This window comes from Podarcis raffonei, chromosome 2 (assembly GCF_027172205.1).
Source record: "Podarcis raffonei isolate rPodRaf1 chromosome 2, rPodRaf1.pri, whole genome shotgun sequence".
NCBI classification, from domain to species: domain Eukaryota; kingdom Metazoa; phylum Chordata; class Lepidosauria; order Squamata; family Lacertidae; genus Podarcis; species Podarcis raffonei.
Genome location: NC_070603.1, coordinates 116,289,093 through 116,308,081, shown reverse-complemented (window position 1 = coordinate 116,308,081; position 18,989 = coordinate 116,289,093). Strand labels below are relative to the sequence as shown.

The following is an 18,989-nucleotide window of genomic DNA, read 5'->3' as shown; positions in this document are numbered from 1 at the left end:
CCCAAGACATTCTGCTGCTCCTGGAGAAGCGCCAATTGGGCACCCCCTTCCCAAGAGCCCCCACGCATTTTCAAACACATTTGGCAATTCCTTTCACCTGCTTGTCCCATCTCCCTTCCTAAGGCTGGCACGGTATGCACATTAGTGGCCTGAGCGTTGATCCCATAGAACTTAAGAGTTAATTTGCAAAGGACTGCTCTGAATACATGGGTGGCCCTTGCATGGAGAAGAAGGAAGCCCCTTGCTTGCATCAGAACCCCCTGGGAGAGGCGGTGGATCCGCCCACTGCTCCCTCTGCCCTCGCTGTCTCCTCCTCTGTCCTCCTGCCCTGCAAACACCCTTTGCTCTTGTTCCTCAGGGGAGAGAGGCGGCTGATGGAAAGAGCCTTCAAACCCATCCGTTTCCTCCTCTGCTCCCCCTCCTGTCCTTTAGGGAAACAGGAACTTTGGTCAGGAGTAAACAACTTAGATGGCAAGTTTGCAAGAGAAGCACTTTAAAGCACTGCTTGCTCCTACTATGTGTGTATCTGTGTGTGTTTGGACGTAGAGGACAGCATACATGTTTACACCACGTGATTCCTTAAAGAGGGCAATTCTTTAAAACTGAAGGCCATTTCTACGAAATGGAAGACTTCTGAAGGCAGCCTTTTACAAGGAAATTTTTGATGGTTTTTATTTTGTTGGAAGCTACCCAGATGGGCTGAGGCAACCCAGTCAGATAGGGAGGATGCAAGTAACAACAACAACAACAACAACAATAATAGCTTCCTAAGCCTGTCCTGGGACACGAGTGGCGCTGTGAGTTAAACCACAGAGCCTAGTATTTGCCGATCAGAAGGCTGGCAGTTCAAATCCCTGCGACGGGGTGAGCTCCAATTGTTCGGTCCCTGCTCCTGCCAACCTAGCAGTTCGAAAGCACGTCAAAGTGCAAGTAGATAAATAGGGACCGCTCCGGCGGGAAGGTAAACAGCGTTTCCGTGCGCTGCTCTGCTTCGCAAGAAGCGGCTTAGTCATGCTGGCCACATGACCTGGAAGGGGTACGCCGGCACCCTCGGCCAGTAAAGCGAGATGAGTGCCACAACCCCAGAGTCGGTCACGACTAGACCTAATGGTCAGGGGTCCCTTTACCTTTTTAAGCCTGTCCTGCTAGGCATGCTGATCAGAGACTCTGTCCAAATAACCCCTTCGAACGCAACAGGGCTTCCTATTTTTACTGCTATCAGTGGGATCAGTCAAACCACAAAGCTACTGATCAGCCAGAGTTTTCTGTTTTCACCAAGCACAGTTTGAAGTTAGCTTAATATCCCAGCTTATTCCAAAGCTGGCAGCTGTAGTTTCCTGGTTTGGGCAAAATGGAAAGTTTGTTAGTTATGGCTCATAAGAGACTGTCTGGTTTCATCACAGTTCCCCATCAGGGCCGGCCCAATCATGAGGTAAGGTGGGACAATTAGGTCAGGAGGCAGATGCAGGGAGATACGGGACCAGCACATTCCCAGCTCCCCTGTTTGTTAGCCTCACTGCCAGTGCAGGACCACAGCTGGTAAATTTGTGCAACTACCCATGCGGAGTCCTTTTCTTTTGCCCTCTCAACTAAAAGTTGGGTGGGAGTCCTTCCTGGAGTGATGCATTCTGGCTGTGGGGACGAGGAGACTGTGGTGGCGGCTAGAGTTTTTTGTTTTAAATTTGGGTCAACTTAGGCTTTAGCATAACTTTGCTGCAGCAATGCATTACAAACTGTTCCTATTTTTAACCCAGCTTTTCAGGCTGTGATTTAGTCATCTGAACCTGGCCATTATCTTAATAAATCTTGCAACAACCTTGCAAGGTAGGCCAGTGTTATTCTATTTGAACTGCACATGGCAGTGCTGAGGCTGCAAGACGTGCCAAGATTTCTACCCCAGTGGGGAGCAAAAAGAGCATTTTGGAAATGGAGGAAATTTAGAGGAGGAAAAAGGGGGATGGTGGAAGGACCCCTCTTCTGACATAGCTTCTGCTCTGATGAAATTCAGAGTCCCCTGTGGTTGCTTTATTAAAGTAACAACATCAGGAGATATGGTCACAAACCTCCCATGTGTAAGAAACTTTGGTCTAGCAAGCCTTTTTAAATGGATTATAGAGAAAGTGCAGGGAGGAGGAATATTCACCACCAAAGCTAAACAGAACCTCCATGTAGAGAGGCAGTGGACCTGTGACCTCCAGGTGCTGAAAACCCAGGTGAGAGGAGGGCACTTACCTTTCCCAGAAGCCCCTCAGTGTCTGGGAGCAGGGTCTGGTCTGTCCCCCCTGCTCTCCCACTGGGCCACCGACTGGCATCCGCAGCTCCCCTGAAGGAGAGGACACCATCCCCAGAGTGGGGAGAACTGGGAGCCTGTGGGGTTTCCCACCCTAAACGAGGGGGCTGCATCGTCTTCAGGAAATTCTGCTTCTGGGCCTCCCAGTGCTGCTGCGGCTGCCCCTCCTCTGCCTCCTGCTTAATTTGACATAAATCTGCCCGAGGCAGAAGATCCCTTGTGGTCCCAACTTGGCCGGCAGGAGGTTTCTTTCCTTTCCACTCCAGTCTCTCCCTTTGAATGGGTCTCCTGGGTCCCTGCTCTTCCATTTTTACGCCACCCTGCTGGAAAAGAAATAAACAAAAAGTAAAATAAAACTCAAGAATAAAAACAAAAGCACATTTTAACCATTAGCCAGTTTTTGAAATATATTATTACTCTTTCTATTTCTGATGTTCAGGATGTGAATGACAATCATTATGTCACCCAGATGACTCCACCCAGGGACGAGGGGAAGTTATCCAAAGACTGGGGGAAACATCAAGGTTTATGGAAGTACAAATAATATTTGGGGGTGGGGGAACCAAGGCAGTGGAAGGAAATCCAAAAACAACCCAGTGAGAGGACTGAGCATGTTCAGTGGACAGGGAATGCTGATCCTGGCTGCAACTTCTAGCATGTTGGAAAGGCAGCAACAGATCTTTGTATATGATTAAGGCTGCAACAGACCCACCTAACATTGAAAGTACATGACTTCACCCAAGAAATCCTGTGAGCTACAGTTTGTTAGGGGTGTTGAGAACTTTAGCAATAAACTACAGGTCCTGTGGTTCTCTGGGGGAAGCCACGTTCTTTAAATGTATGGGATCTGCACAGCCTAAGAAACTAACAAAAGGAATATTGAACAACAAAATCAAACAACCCACTCCAAAATATTTTATATTTGATGGTCACAGACTCTCTTGACTGAAGACATTCTAACTGGCATTCCACTGGCTGCATATGGCTTGCCAAGCCTCAGGGTGTGTCCTGCTAATCCCTGCCGTTTCCATCTCCTGATCTGATCATTGGATGAAGATCTCTGTCTGTCCTGGAGAGAAAGATGCCTAAGGGGCCCTTAGAGAGATCTTTTAAACTCCAATTTCAGCACAAACCAGCACAGTGCTGAAATGGGGTAAAAGCCCTGATCTGGAAATAAATGGTCCCTCTGGCTGCTCTTTTAAGAGGATTTCTAAAGAACAATCAGAAGGGTGTTTTTTCCACAGATCTCATTGCTAATTCAGCAGGGTCTTCTTGTGCTCTTATATCTCCTCCACCCCAGCACTGGGGTTGGAAGGTCTAAACATGTTGTTTGTGTTTGCAAGACTTGTATGTATGCTAGATGGCATGTCTGGTGAGTGTGTGCAGCACCTCTGGCGTGTATGCATGTGACTTTATAGTCTGCATCTCTTTTCAGTGTGTGCATGCATGTGCATACATTAGCCACAAAGCTCACTGGAATGTGGCCTCCAGAATCAATGCAGCTTTAAGCCCATAAATGTTTCGTTCCTCCTGCTCTATCAGAAAGAACAATCAAATCTGAGACTATCAGGAGGAGAGAACTGGATCTACAGAGTTAATGTTCTCAACATCCTATGGACACAAATTGCAATGAGATTTCTCTCTAATTACTAATTAGATTTTTTTTCTTAAAAATATGAAGCAGTATAGAAATGAAAGGAGTAATAATCTGAACATGAATAGCTAATTTCAATTTCGCCTTCCTCAGTCTTTAACAATACTGTCTTCAATGTTTTTATTATCATTAATTCATTTCCATATGCCACACTTCTTAAGAATCCTCTTTTCCTCTGCATTCTCAAAACTGTCACCCACTTCAACCCTCAGCCTTCATCTGAAAACTCTGCTGCCTTACTGAGGAAGGTGGAAATAAAACAATTAATGAGACAGGTTTAAGCCTGTCTCACTTATTCACACGCAGACACAAGAGGTCACTAGCTTTGATAGTTTGGGGAAAGATCAGATGCATTCTCCGGGGAAAAGATCTATTAGCTGTTTTATTAGCAGTGACAGAACAACAGAACCTCCATGTGTAGGCACAGTGTACCTTGATTTGGGGCAGGCAAAAGAAACCATTTCCTTGCTAAATGAATCTGATGGACATCATTGCCACAAGATGCGACGATGGTGGTGGCTAAGAGAGCTTTAAAAGGCGATCAGACCAATTCACGAAGGAAGGCGATAGGTTTATCAATGGCACTGGCAGAGGAAGGGGGGGCAGGAGTAGTGGCCTGCAAAGGGTGTCAGGGGGGCTGCAGAGTGAGAGGGGCACCTCCCTGCTGCACTGCTCTTCCTCTCCCCCCCCCCGCCTCCCCTTCACTCTCCGCCGTGGGGAGGACCGTCGAAATGGGCTGGGCTCCCTGCTGAGGGACAGGGAGAGGGGCGGCAAAAGCCCCAGGTAGGCCGCTGATCCGTGAGCGACTATATGCAGCCTCCATCGCGAAGCAGAAGCTGCCTTGGACCCCTCATTCTGCCCCTTGAGCTCAGGACTGAAGGGAGCAGCTCCCCAGGGTCTCCGGCAGGGTCCGTGCCAGCCTGAGCCAGAGATGTTTGCCCCTGTGCCCTCCTGCAGATGCCCTGCCCCTCAGCTGCGCCCCTTCCCCTTCCTGCCCGGTTGGGGGGCGCCCTGCAGCCTCTGACTCCACTCGGGGCCTGATCCTGCCAGGCCCACGTGCTCTCCTCCCCCTCCCCCCCCCGCCTCCCGCACCTCGGACTCCTCGCTCCGTCCCTGCACCGGAATCCGGCTCCTCTCCGGGGAAACTCGCCAGGCCACGGCCCGCTGCTCCTCCGCTCTCCTCGGCGGGGGACAGGAAAGTGCAGCCGCTCTCGAGTCCCCCTGGCTGGCCCCGTTTCCTGCCTCTCTGAGCATCGGAGCTCGCTGGCTGTGGGTTGGGCCCTGGGAGGCTGCGAGGCTGTCCCTCAAAATTTATTTCTCTGATGAAAATAGGAACATCCCATTCCATAAATATAATTTTATTATTTATGCACCGCACATCTTATTACGCTGCCCCAGCCACTCTGGGCAGTTTCCAACATATATAAAAAACATAACAAAACATTAAACATTAAAAAACTTTTCTATACAGGATTCAAATTGCAAACATGCGCTGGATTATGGAGAAAGCTAGAGAGTTCCAGAAAGACATCTACTTCTGCTTCATTGACTATGCAAAAGCCTTTGACTGTGTCGACCACAGCAAACTATGGCAAGTTCTTAAAGAAATGGGAGTGCCTGATCACCTCATCTGTCTCCTGAGAAATCTCTATGTGGGACAAGAAGCTACAGTTAGAACTGGATATGGAACAACTGATTGGTTCAAAATTGGGAAAGGCGTACGACAAGGCTGTATTTTGTCTCCCTGCTTATTTAATTTATACGCAGAATACATCATGCGAAAGGCTGGGCTGGATGAATCCCAAGCTGGAATTAAGATTGCCGGAAGAAATATCAACAACCTCAGATATGCAGATGACACAACCTTGATGGCAGAAAGTGAGGAGGAATTAAAGAACCTTTTAATGAGGGTGAAAGAGGAGAGCGCAAAATATGGTCTGAGGCTCAACATCAAAAAAACGAAGACCATGGCCACTGGTCCCATCACCTCCTGGCAAATAGAAGGGGAAGTGAAATATACTCAGAGTCGCAAAGTGATTTCATGCTCTTTATTCAGCTCATAGTGGTGAGGAGGAATGAATGAATGTCCCCTCAAAGTATCTGCTTTATATACATTATTTACACAATGGGCTGCACATGATTGGCTAATTCCGGAATTCTACTGTAAGCCAATCAGCTTGTGGATTCACTTCAATCTGGAGCATGATTGGGTGGTTCCTTCCAACCAATCATACTGCTGCATTGTTCTAGGACCAATCAGACTGCTGCATTCTGAATCCTATTGTTCTAGGACTAATCAGACTGCTGCCTTTTGGATCCTATTGTTCTAGGACCAATCAGACTGCTGCAGTTTGGAGCCTATTCAACTCAGTACATAACACCCCTCCCCTCTAAGTTCCCGTCCTGCCCGGGAGGTCGCATTCATAGTCCTCGAGGTACGCTGGCGGCCTACGTGTGCGTTGCGGCCTGGGGTGTTCCCTGGTCCGGGGTTCAGGTTCTGGCTCGTGTTCCAAGGATGCTGGCTGTGATGGGGCTGTCTGGTCTGGCGCAACCGGCTCGCTCAGTCGTGGTTCTGGTTCCGGTGTCCTTTCGGCCTCGCAGGTCCTCTCTGTATTTACTGATTCTGCCTCTCCTGCTGGCCCCTCGTGCTCTATGGGCCTCACTGCCCCTCTGTTCCCTTGGGACTCCTCTGACCTTTCCTCCTCCTGGTTTTCTCCCAGGAATCGTCGCCGTATCTGGTCGCAGTGGCGGCGCCAGCATTGCCCCCCATCTGTTAGCACCTCGTACGACACGGGGCCAGTGACCCTGGTGACTGTGGCGGGTACCCATGCTGGGCCTGCCCCAAAATTCTTTGCGTACACTGGGTCCTGGGCCTCGAAGGTCCGGGGGTTCCTGCCTTCCCCCACCACTACCTCATCCTGAGCTCTATCGGGGTGAAGGCGGTCCAATCTGATTGCAAGGCGCCGACCCATTAGTAGTTCAGCGGGGCTCCGGCCAGTTGTTGAGCTGGGGGTGCTGTGCTGTGCTAGAAGGAATGTGGCAAGGCGGTACTCCCAATCCCCTTGCGTCACGCGGCGAAGGGTGTCCTTGGTGGTCCGCACCATGCGTTCTGCTTGGCCATTGGTGGCAGGATGGAATGGCGCCGAACAGATGTGGCGGATGGCGTTTTGCGCTGTGAAGGTTTGGAATTCTCCTGACGTAAATGCAGTCCCGTTGTCTGAGACGAGAGTGTCAGGGAGCCCGTGGGTTGCAAACAGCCTGCGTAGTACCCGGATGGCTGCGGACGTAGAAGTGGACGGTACCAGTGCGACTTCCAGCCATTTGGTGTAGGAGTCCACCACTATGAAGAATGTTTTCCCCTGAAAGGGGCCAGCGAAGTCCACATGCAGGCGTGACCATGGTGCTCGGGCGGACTCCCAGGACTGGACTGGGGCCCTTGGGGGATCTGGGCGGGATTCTTGGCAGGCCTGGCAGTGTTTGACCCAGGCCTCTATCTCTCCGTCGATCCCCGGCCACCACACATAACTCCTGGCAAGGGCCTTCATTCTTACTACCCCTGGGTGTGTCTCGTGTAGGGCTGTGAGGACCCTTTTGCGGAGGGGCTGGGGAACAACGACCCTGCTTCCCCATAACAGGCACCCCTTGTGGGCCGACAGTTCATGTTTGCGGGTTGTGTAGCCGGCGAATTCTGGCCCGGGGCTGCTGCTGGGCCATCCCCTCCACACCCAGTCCAGGACCCGGGAGATGACCCTATCTTTCTTGGAATGGTGTGCAACTTCTTGTGCCTGAATGGGGCGGTCGGGAAGCAGCTCCAGGCTCATAACCTCTTGTGCAGGTGCTGGGTCGGGGCCTGTTTCCGGTAGTGGTAGCCTGCTGAGGGCATCCGCATGGCCCATCGCCTTCCCCGGACGGTGAATCAGTGCATACTGGTAGCTGGCAAGGAAAATTGACCACCTGAGGACGCGAGGAGACAGCACTTGGGGGGTCTGCTTTTCAGGGGCAAATAAGCCAAGCAACGGCTTGTGGTCAGTCACCACGGTGAAGGGCCGCCCGTACAAGAAATCATGGAATTTTTTTACTCCCTTCACGATTGCCAGACCCTCCTTGTCGATTTGCGAGTAGTTCCGCTCGGTTGCGTTGAGTGTCTGGGAAAAGTATGCCACCGGTACCTCTCTTCCATCCGGGAGTTGGTGTCCCAGGACAGCGCCAATTCCATAGGGCGAGGCATCGCATGCTAGCACCACCGGCAGCCTCTCGTCGAAGTGTGCCAAGACCGAGTTTGAGACAAGCAAGTCCTTGACTGCCTGGAATGCGGCCTCCTGGCGCTGGCCCCACACCCAAGGGGCCCGCTTGTCCAGGAGTCTGTGTAGGGGCTCTGCTACCGCCGCCTTGTGGGGAAGGAAGGAATGGTAAAAGTTCAATAGTCCCAAGAAGGCCTGAAGTTCAGTCTTGTTCTTGGGCGCTGGGGCATCACAAATGGCCCGTACCTTGTCCCCAGTCGGGTGGACCCCTTCTGCGTCCACCATAAATCCCAGAAAGTCCACCTGAGGCACTCCTAGTAGACATTTTTCCCGCTTCACCTTGAGACCCGCCGTCTGGAAACGGTGCAGAACGGTGCGGAGGCGGTCCTCAAACTCCTCTGGTGTGGGCCCGGCAATCAACACATCATCGAAGAAGGGGGTGACGCCAGGAATCCCTTTAAGTAGAGAGTCCATTAGATTCTGGAATATGCCTGGTGCCACGCTGACACCGAATTGCAGCCGCTTTACCCTGAATGCTCCTCTGTGCGTCACAATCGTCTGTGCCTCTGCTGTGGCCTCATCTACTGGCAGCTGTTGATATGCTTGGGCCAAGTCCAGCTTGCCAAAAATTTTCGACCCAGCCAGGGTGGCAAGAACATGGCTGACCACTGGCACTGGGTATGCATGGGCCGTGAGGGCCTTGTTTATGGTACATTTGTAGTCTGCGCAGATGCGGACTGAACCATTAGGCTTGACGGGCGTGACGATTGGGGTTTCCCAGGGGGCATTAGGCACCGGCTCCAGCACTCCTTGCTCCACGAGCCGGTCCAATTCCTCGTCTATACGGGGTTTCAGGGCGAACGGGACCCGGCGGGCCTTGAGCCTGACCGGTCGTACTGCGGGGTCAAGCTGTAGAGCAATGGGGGGGCCCGTATACTGTCCCAATTTCCCATCGAAAACCCCCGGAAATTCCTTGCATATGGCGTCCACGTCCACTTGTAAGCTAGTGTGGTTCACCCCGGTGACGGCTAGCCCCAGTGGTCCAAACCATGCCAATCCCAGTAAGCTAATGTAGGGGCCCTTGACCACAAGCAAGTCCAGTTGCCGCGTCCGCCCTCGGTATTGCACCCTGAAGGTCCCCACCCCCATTGTGGGGACCTTACGTTTTTGGAAGTCCCGGAGGGTGAATGGGGCCGGCCTGAGTTTGGGACCCCCAGTAGGACACAGTTTCCTTAAGGTCCTTGCCGAGATTATGGATAGAGTTGAACCCGTGTCAAGCTCCATGCGGCATGGGGCCCCCTCTATCTGTACGTCAACATAAATTTTCTCTACGTTGGGGTGGGGCAACTGGTATACCTGGAAGTCCGTGAGCTCTGTCGAGTTGCCTTGGTGCGTTGGGCCCCGGGACCTGGGGCTCTTGGATTGGTCATCTGATGCCTGGCGTCGGGTGGGCCGAGCCCGACACACCCGGGCGATGTGTCCCAATTTTCTGCACTGCCTGCACTCTGCGTTGCGGAAACGGCAGGTCCTCCTCTCGTGACTTTCTCCACAGCTTGCGCAGCTCCCTCCTTCTCGTCGAGGCAGCTGTGGTATGTGGGCTGCTTGAGTGCGCTGCTGTACTCGGTGCACCTCCTCCCTGTCGGATCCTGAGTCGTCGGTGAGGTCTTCGTGGTGGACCCTCGGTTGGGACAGCTGGCTCGGCCGTGCCTCTTGCGTCGACCTCTCGGCAGCTTCCGTTGCCAGGGCCTCCTCCAGAGCGACCTGGAACGTTAGGTCCTTCTTAGCGTAGAGGCGTCGTTGCAGCTTCTCATCCTTCAGGCCACCGACGAGGCGGTCACGAAGCATGTTCTCCAGCTCTGAGAAGTTGCAGAACCGGGCGGCTTGGCGGAGAGAGGTCACAAACCCAGTTATGGTTTCCCCAGGGGCTTGCCGCTTTGCGTAGAAGGCATTTCGACGAGCCACCACTGAGGGCTGTGGCGAAAAGTGCCCCTTCAGCTGTTCCATTATTGTTTTGTATGGAACAGTAGCGACGTCTTCAGGCGCAAGGAGGGCCCGGGCGATTTCAAACGTCTCCTCTCCGCAGACGCTGAAGAATATCGCCCTCTTCTTGGCGTCTTCTTCGTCGGTGACCCCTTTGGCTTCTAGGAGGAAGGTGAAACGGGAGGCGTACGCTTCCCAGTCTCCCGATGCTGGGTTGAACGGCGAGAAGCTGTTGTCGGTTGCCATTCTGAGTTCCTTGTGTCCCGGAGCTGAAGCCTGGATACACGGTGCGAGGCAGCGGTGCGGCAGGTGGCGGTGCTGCGGTGCTGTGTGTGGCAGTCAGCTCAGCGGGATCCCACCTTCGTCGCCAGTGAAATATACTCAGAGTCGCAAAGTGATTTCATGCTCTTTATTCAGCTCATAGTGGTGAGGAGGAATGAATGAATGTCCCCTCAAAGTATCTGCTTTATATACATTATTTACACAATGGGCTGCACATGATTGGCTAATTCCGGAATTCTACTGTAAGCCAATCAGCTTGTGGATTCACTTCAATCTGGAGCATGATTGGGTGGTTCCTTCCAACCAATCATACTGCTGCATTGTTCTAGGACCAATCAGACTGCTGCATTCTGAATCCTATTGTTCTAGGACTAATCAGACTGCTGCCTTTTGGATCCTATTGTTCTAGGACCAATCAGACTGCTGCAGTTTGGAGCCTATTCAACTCAGTACATAACAGGAAGAAATGGAGGCAGTGAGAGATTTTACTTTCTTGGGCTCCATGATCACTGCAGATGGTGACAGCAGCCACGAAATTAAAAGACGCCTGCTTCTTGGGAGAAGGGCAATGACAGGCCTAGACAGCATCTTGAGAAGTAGAGACGTCACCTTGCCAACAAAGGTCCGTATAGTTAAAGCCATGGTTTTCCCAGTAGTGATGTATGGAAGTGAGAGCTGGACCATAAAGAAGGCTGATCGCCGAAGAATTGATGCTTTTGAATTATGGTGCTGGAGAAGACTCTTGAGAGTCCCATGGACTGCAAGAAGATCAAACGCATCCATTCTTAATGAAATCAGCCCTGAGTGCTCACTGGAAGGACAGATCGTGAAGCTGAGGCTCCAGTACTTTGGCCACCTCATGAGAAGAGAAGACTCCCTGGAGAAGACACTGATGCTGGGAAAGATGGAGGGCACAAGGAGAAGGGGGCGACAGAGGATGAGATGGTTGGATAGTGTTTTCGAGGTTACCAGCATGAGTTTGACCAAACTGCGGGAGGTAGTGGAGGACAGAGGTGCCTGGCGTGCTCTGGTCCATGGGGTCACGAAGAGTCGGACACGACTAAACGACTAAACAACAACAACATACAGGATTGCCTTCTCAGAGGGCCTGGGGGTCGCATAATTCCATTCCCTCCAGCATTTCTTCAATGAAAATAGGGAGACCCTAAGGAAAAGCGGGACATTCTGGGATCAAATCAGAAACCAGGATGGCATCTCTAAATCAGGGACATTCCTGGGAAATAGTGGCACTTGGAGGGTTTGTCTTTCCCTGCTTTATCATTCGCTGCCTCTGGTCTCCTGCATCCATTTAGCAGAGAAGGGGAGCGGTTTTGGCCTTCATACTTCTCCACCCCCACCCCACCCCCAATCTAACCCAAAACACACACACCATTTGGGAGTGAGGACCAAAAAATATAAAAATCATTTTATTATTTTATTACTTATTTTTGCAGTTCAATCTACTGTATCTATAAATTTTATTGTTTATAGCCAATGGCCACCACAATACAATATGAGCACAAATCACACAGCTGCAAAACAAAAGACATTGCATGCACCAGACCAGGATAAATCTATAGAGTCCAAAATTTATTTTCACATTTGTTTCAATAGGAAGGATATAGGGCAGCAGAGTCCAGGTGGTGAGGTCCAGATTAGAGTTTCTATCATCCTTGACTGTCTGCCCTGCTGGCTGAAGCGGAGGCGAACTGGACAACAACATCTGGGGACATCTCAATGACTATTCTGTGATATACAAAATCTTCAAAGGATTAAGGCACTGATCCAGAAGAGAATGAACTGAGAAGAGGCCCCACTGAATTATCTGAAGTGAAACAGAGGAAGATCATTATATAATAATAATAATAATAATCTATTATTTATACCTCGCCCATCTGGCTGAGTTTCCCCAGCCACTCTGGGCACCTTCCAATGAAGTGTTAAAAACAGTACAGCATTAAATATTAAAAACTTCCCTAAACAGGGCTGCCTTCAGATGTCTTTTAAAGATAGGATAGCTGCTTATTTCCTTCACATCTGAAGGTGTTGGCTTCCTAACTATAAGCTACTCTGTTTGGATATCATAAAAATTCACAGACAGACAGACTTTAATGTTGTATACAGTGTAAGGTTGGGGAATTGAGAGGTGGGGAGAGCAAGCGGGGGGGGAGGGGTAGTACACTTTCATTATTTTACAAAGTTCATATGCAAAGTGTTTGTGTCAGTGTGACATGGGTAGGTTCTCTTCCTTTTCATTTATTAGTTTTCATTGGCAGTGAGAAAGATTGGGGGGCCCAGGGCATAGTTGGTTGCCATCAGTTGACTGCAGTAAAGGTGTGGAGGCTGAACCATTTTGAGGAAGAGATTGTTTTTTAAAAAAAATATTTTATTAAGGATTTTCTTGTTTTACAGAAGAGTAGTGCCTCGTATTTTTTTTTCATGTAACATTTTTATAAATCCGTTTCATTTGTTGAGGCATTAGAGATTGTTGTAATTCTTGGTTTGGTCCTTCAAGTAAAGGTAAAGGTAAAGGGACCCCTGACCATTAGACCCAGTTGTAGACAACTCTGGGGTTGTGGCACTCATCTCGCTTTACTCGCCGAGGGAGCCGGCGTACAGCTTCCGGGTCATGTGGCCAGCATGACTAAGCTACTTCTGGTGAACCAGAGCAGCGCACAGAAACACCGTTTACCTTCCCGCCGGAGCGGTACCTATTTATCTACTTGCACTTTGATGTGCTTTTGAACTGCTAGGTTGGCAGGAGCAGGGACCGAGCAACGGGAGCTCACCCCGTCGCGGTGATTCAAACCACGACCTTCTGATCGCCAAGCCCTAGGCTCTGTGGTTTAACAAACAGCACCACCCGCGTCCCTTCAAGTACTTGTTGAAGTACCGTATTTTTTGCACCATAGCACTCACTTTTTTCCTCCTAGAAAGTAAGGGGAAATGTCTGTGCGTGTTATGGAGGGAATGCCTACGGGTGGCATGCCTACGGATTTTCCTCCTCTAAAAACTACGTGCGTGTTATGGTCGGGTGCGTGTTATAGAGTGAAAAATACGGTACTTGTTGAAGTACCCTTCAAGTACTTGCTGTTAAAGTTGTTCCGTGGAATTCCTGATCTGGACCTTGTGTGGAAATGAATTCTCTCCATCACAAAAATAAGTTTTGAAGCTTTACCGCAGAGCAGTCTTAAACAGTCTAACAATAAGATAAGCATGATAAAGTAGCACATTGCAAACAATGTTCAGTCCTTTATGTAATTCAGTCAGCTTTCCTCTCTCTGGTCCCAGAGGGAGATCCTAAGCTTCTTCAACATTGCATGACATATTTGCAACTGCTGCTGCTGCTGCTTCTCCTAGCCATCTCTAGCAAGAACACACTGGCTTCTCAAGTTTAAGCTTCCTTCCGTGAGAGCTCTGCAGCTTATGCCTCCAGCGATGAGTTATGAGGAAAAATCCAGCCTCCTCTTTTTTTTTTTTAAATTATGTTTATTAAATTTTCAAAAAAAAGTATAAAAGAAAAACAGAAAAGAAAAAAAGAAAAAAAGAAAAAAAAGAAAGAAAAAAAGAAAAGAAGAAAAAACAACAGTTGAAAAAAAATTACCTTAATTACATTCCATATCCAATTTCCTTGACTTCCCCACACCTGCCCTTCTTGTATTCCAATTCCAATTTTCAGCTCAGCAATTTTTATCCCCCTCACTTTACCTTATTTCCTCTAATTCAATTTACTTAATCAATTTTAACTTCTAAACCTCAATCTTTATATTTCAAAACTTATTCTTAAAATACTTTTCCTAAATTCCCCCAGGTATTTAATTAACCTATTTTAACTTAAAAATCTCAGTCTTTATACACCAACACTTATTCTTAACAATCTTTTGCTAAGGTCGGCCCCAAATCTCTCCCCAAAATCCCCATTTTTATGTTAGTGGCAAAAACCAACTTAATTAAAACAGAATTATATTTTTACACCCTTTGGATTCCCGAAGCCCTACCACCCCCTTTCCCGGTTTCGATCCCCAACCAAAGTCCATCAGTCCGTCCGAAATCAGCCTGGCGATCTCACATCCGAGGCACTTAACCCTCTCTCAATTTCTCTCTGCCGGTTTTCTTGATAGTCCTTTATTTTAAATTCCGAATCTCGAAGAGGCTCTGTTCCAGTAAAGTCCGTATTTCTTCCGGCCAGACCTCCATATTTAACAATGGAGCCAAAATCTTGTTTCTTACTTCTCATAAGTCCAAATGTCCCAAAGGCTCCAAATTCTACATTGGCCATATTTATATTCCATATGTCTTCAGATCCCCATAAGAGGAGATCTCTCCAATTTCCATTCTTCACTTCCAACCAAGCTTTCATCGTCATGTTCTTATTTTCCATTATTTCCAACTTAACAGGCCTCTGGCTCTCTTTAGTCTGCAACATCACAGCGCCTCCTTCTTTCTCATGTTCCTCTTTAAACGGCACCTCAAATGACACAGATTCTTTCTCCTGTTTGGCTGTAAGGATTTTTGGATCAGCCACAACACTTCCCTGTTCATCTGCAGGAGCTTGAATCATATCCTTTCCAGGTTCAGCAATTTTATTTACTGTTCCCTTCATTGTTATTACATTCATAGTCAAAACATTTGTCTGCTCCTGTAGTTTTCCCAAGAGACGGAAGGTCTTTTCCAGTTCAGCCAGTATTTTTCCACTTACAGCCATTTTTGTAATGTCCTGAACCCCCTCTAGAGGGATTCTAGTTACTTAATGACAAATTAACCTTTTCTTCTTTATTTTTAACAATTTGTTACCAAATCGTATCAAATGTAACCAGCAAAGACAGCAGAGACACAGTTCTCCTTTTTCCCCCCAACTTTGACAGCTAGTTTGACAGCTGTCAAAATCTATAAACCTCTTCCGCAGGCTCTCTCCCCGATCGCTCCCGGGTTTTGGGGGAGGGGTGAATTCCATTCTCAATGTTAGCTCTTATCCTCCAGCACAGTCACTTAAATTGGCCCAATATAAAGTTAATTGCTCTTTTCCACAAAAAGAAAGGCATTCTCACAACCTTAGTAATAAAATCCTTGCTTTACGATGTTTACAAGGCGGGTAGGCTGACTTCCTTTTAAACACCTTGCCCGATTGTGCCGAATTCCCAGAAATAAATTTCCCTTTTAAGTCCAATTACCGTGTTACTCACGGGTCGTTACTTTGGATCCAAATGTTCAAAGGAAGAAGTTAGCGCTCTCCATCCATGGCATGCGGCTTCACTCAGCAGGGGAAGCAGTCGAACTCTCAGCACCACGCCACTCCCGTCCCCCGTTCCGAAGCCTTTAAAAAGGCTTCTTTGCGGGTCGGGGGGGCGCAAATGGTGCCCACCGAGTCACCAGGTCCACAGGCTTCAGCGCCTGTGGTTTCTAAGGGTCCCCGCATCGCCGCCGCGGCAGGACCCGACCCCTGTTGAGCAGATTCCCTCCGGAGCTCGGAGGGAATCCGCCATTAGACGATGGCGCCAACCCGGAAGTCGATCCAGCCTCCTCTGAGGCTTCTGTCAGAGTGGAACCTCTTGCCTAAGTCTAAGAGAAACTTCCCTTTATAGTATTTTTATTACAATGCATTCAAGCACAGCATTATATGTACATTAAACTTATAACACTTGTTCCCTTCCAAGTAACAATGACACAAACAGGTTGTCACTTTCTTTTTCTATGTTTGCTTCGTATGCCAGAATGTTCTCTCTCTTTCCCCTCAAATGCTCCAGGCGACCACAGATGAGTGTCTAAAGAGAAACCAAAAGCTCAGAGTTTGGGGTGGGGTGAAGCCTTGAATATCAGGTTGCCTCCTAGTCCCTGCTTTTAGATTTGTATTTGGTAAGTGTTGTAGGAGTTTTAAGGTTTTTTAGCTGTATATTTAAAAAACAAGGCTCTTATGAGATGTTTCATTATTTTGTTATTCTGACATTGCATTGCACAGGAGCACCTTTGCACAGCTGTTTGATTTTTTTAATAAAAAAATAAGAATGCATTCTAAAGGGTTTCTTTAGAAGTGGAACAAGTATTTTATTTTATTTTTTATAACAGAGGAAATGATGCCCAATTCTTAGTGCTCATCCTGGCTTTAAGATTAGCAGTCACACTCTCACAAAAAGCTATGAAAGGATTTTGTTAGCAAGATTCAAGGTTAATTCCTGCCTTATTTTCCAGGGCTGCTTCTTCCTTGAAAACCAAAATTTTAAAATATGATGCTGTTAATGTGCTACACTCAATATGCCAGCAACTTTGTAAAACTCAGCAGTGGCCAGAGGATTGGAGAAAGTCAGTCTGCATCCCAATCCCAAAGAAGGGCAGTGCCAAAGAATGTTCCAACTTCCGCACAATTGCGCTCATTTCACACGCTAGCAAGGTTATGCTTAAAATTCTACAAGGCAGGCTTAAGCAGTATGTGGACTGAGAACTCCCAGAAGTGCAAGCTGGATTTCGAAGGGGCAGAGGAACCAGAGACCAAATTGCAAACATGCTGGATTATGGAGAAAGCTAGAGAGTTCCAGAAAGACATCTACTTCTGCTTCATTGACTACGCAAATGCACTTGACTGTGTCGACCACAGCAAACTATGGCAAGTTCTTAAAGAAATGGGAGTGCCTGATCACCTCATCTGTCTCCTGTGTGTTACAGAAAAATCTAGGTGTGAGGCTGCTCAGCCACCCAGCTCGTCGGGCGGAGCCTGTGGGTCCCTTGCGGAATAAAGGAAGGAGTCCAGCCATCAACTGGAGCAAATAGCTGTAGACCAAAGTTTATTGCGCAACAGGCTGAAAGAGGAATTTTGAACCCCGAGCATGGGGTGACAAAGACTTTTAAAACTTCCCCACGATATCCCAGAATACTGTTTGTAGAGCATCATTGCTATATCATTGTTACATCACTGACATGTCACAAAAGGGGAGGTGTAGACAGGGGTTACACTAGTTTAACCTTGGCAAACATGTCCACACAAGTCCTTGGTACAAGATTAGCATAAGCAGACATGTCAGGGCAAGACTCCGGTATAAGATTAGCATAGGCCAACACCTCTGAAGTCCCATCACCCAAAGTACAATAGAACTTCCTTTGCATGTCTGGCCCCTTGGCAAGTTTGGTGATGGGATTATGTGGCAGTCCAGCTGTTCCAGGTGGCGTAGTTTAGCATAAAATAAAGACGCAGAAAAGCAACAATATTTCCATGGATGGAGGGCAGCTCATTTCAGACATCATCTCCCTCTCCGGTCCGTTTTATTATCCTTTGTTCTCTCCAGCCGCATGGCTGCATCCCAGTGTCTCATGTTACCTCATCTGGTCATGGCTTAAACCCACCCACACCATATAGGGTCATCACTCCCCAGAGGAAACACAACTCCTTTTAAGGTCAATACAATTCTAATACATGGTAAGGCACAGACATGCTGGTCACCAAGGTCAGCAAGGCACCAGGTGGCGCTACAAGCCTTTGCCATGACTTCCTGGCTCCCACATGCCCTCTTTCTTTATATTTTAATCAGAATCATATATATCAGTACCAATACGGTTATATCGAGAGCGATAGGCGACTCTTGTGAGACCGGAAGCGGGCCGCGGACTGGAGAACCATGTAGTACATACAGAAATTAAAGAAGGAATACATTGTATACAGCAACACAAAATAATGCAAATAACTACTATAATAATCACTATAATCAATAAATGTCGAAGCCAACTTCCATCTGGAAGCCAAGAATATAACCATGCCCATGGATCAATGGAAGGAGGGGGGGCAAACGGATTGTGGGCTACCATGGTTTCCATATGGTCGATCGTCGCAGATATGCTGACATTATTATCAGGAATAAACATACAACAATGAGAATGAACAAGTGCAGAAACTCCTCCTTTTGAGGCTAAAATCACATCCAAAGCAAAGCGATTCTGTAAAACCACTTCTCTCTTTTTTATTTTTTTTTATTTTTTTAAAATATTTTTATTAAACAGTTTTTATAATCACACAAACAATACATAATACATAACAACAACAAATACATAAACAAACAATAACAAAAACAAAACAAGAAAAACAAGTACCATTTCATATCCTAATTTCTTAAACCTTTCTTCCTCGACTTCCTCATGCCTCCCTTTCCTGTATTCCAAATTCTAATCAATTACTCAGCAAATCTTCCCTTATTTTACTTTAAATTTAAGCTAATCTTCCTTATTCTCCTTGTCTTAACCATTGCTAATAGTAACCATTTACTTTCCAGTCCAACATCATTCTAACTTTCATTAATTTTGTAATATTTCTTTAGATAGTCCTTAAACTTTTTCCATTCTTCTTCCGCTGCTTCTCTTCCCTGGTTTCGGATTCTGCTCGTCATTTCTGCCAAGCCCATGTAGTCCATCACCTTCATCTGCCTGTAAAACCACTTCTCTCATTGCAGACAACTCCTGGTTGAGTTTCCTCAAAGCTTTTATGGTATCATTGAATAATCCTTCAGTCCAATTTGCTAGCCGATGGAGGTCCCTATAGTTCATTGCTGCACCCACTGAGGGC

At 47.9% G+C, this 18,989-nt stretch overlaps 1 long non-coding RNA gene and 1 pseudogene across 1 annotated transcript; both read right to left on the bottom strand.

Moving 5' to 3' along the window:
- The window catches only part of LOC128409126 (zinc finger protein 239-like), a 49,543-nt pseudogene extending 44,329 nt beyond the window's left edge, over nt 1–5,214 (bottom strand).
- Nucleotides 5,215–11,858: 6,644 nt separating this feature from the next.
- Nucleotides 11,859–17,570, bottom strand: LOC128409185 (uncharacterized). The gene is made up of 2 exons (XR_008329193.1): nt 16,114–17,570; nt 11,859–12,272 (listed from the first exon to the last, which is right to left on the bottom strand). It is a non-coding gene; the product is annotated as an uncharacterized LOC128409185 (long non-coding RNA).
- Nucleotides 17,571–18,989: the final 1,419 nt, after the last annotated feature.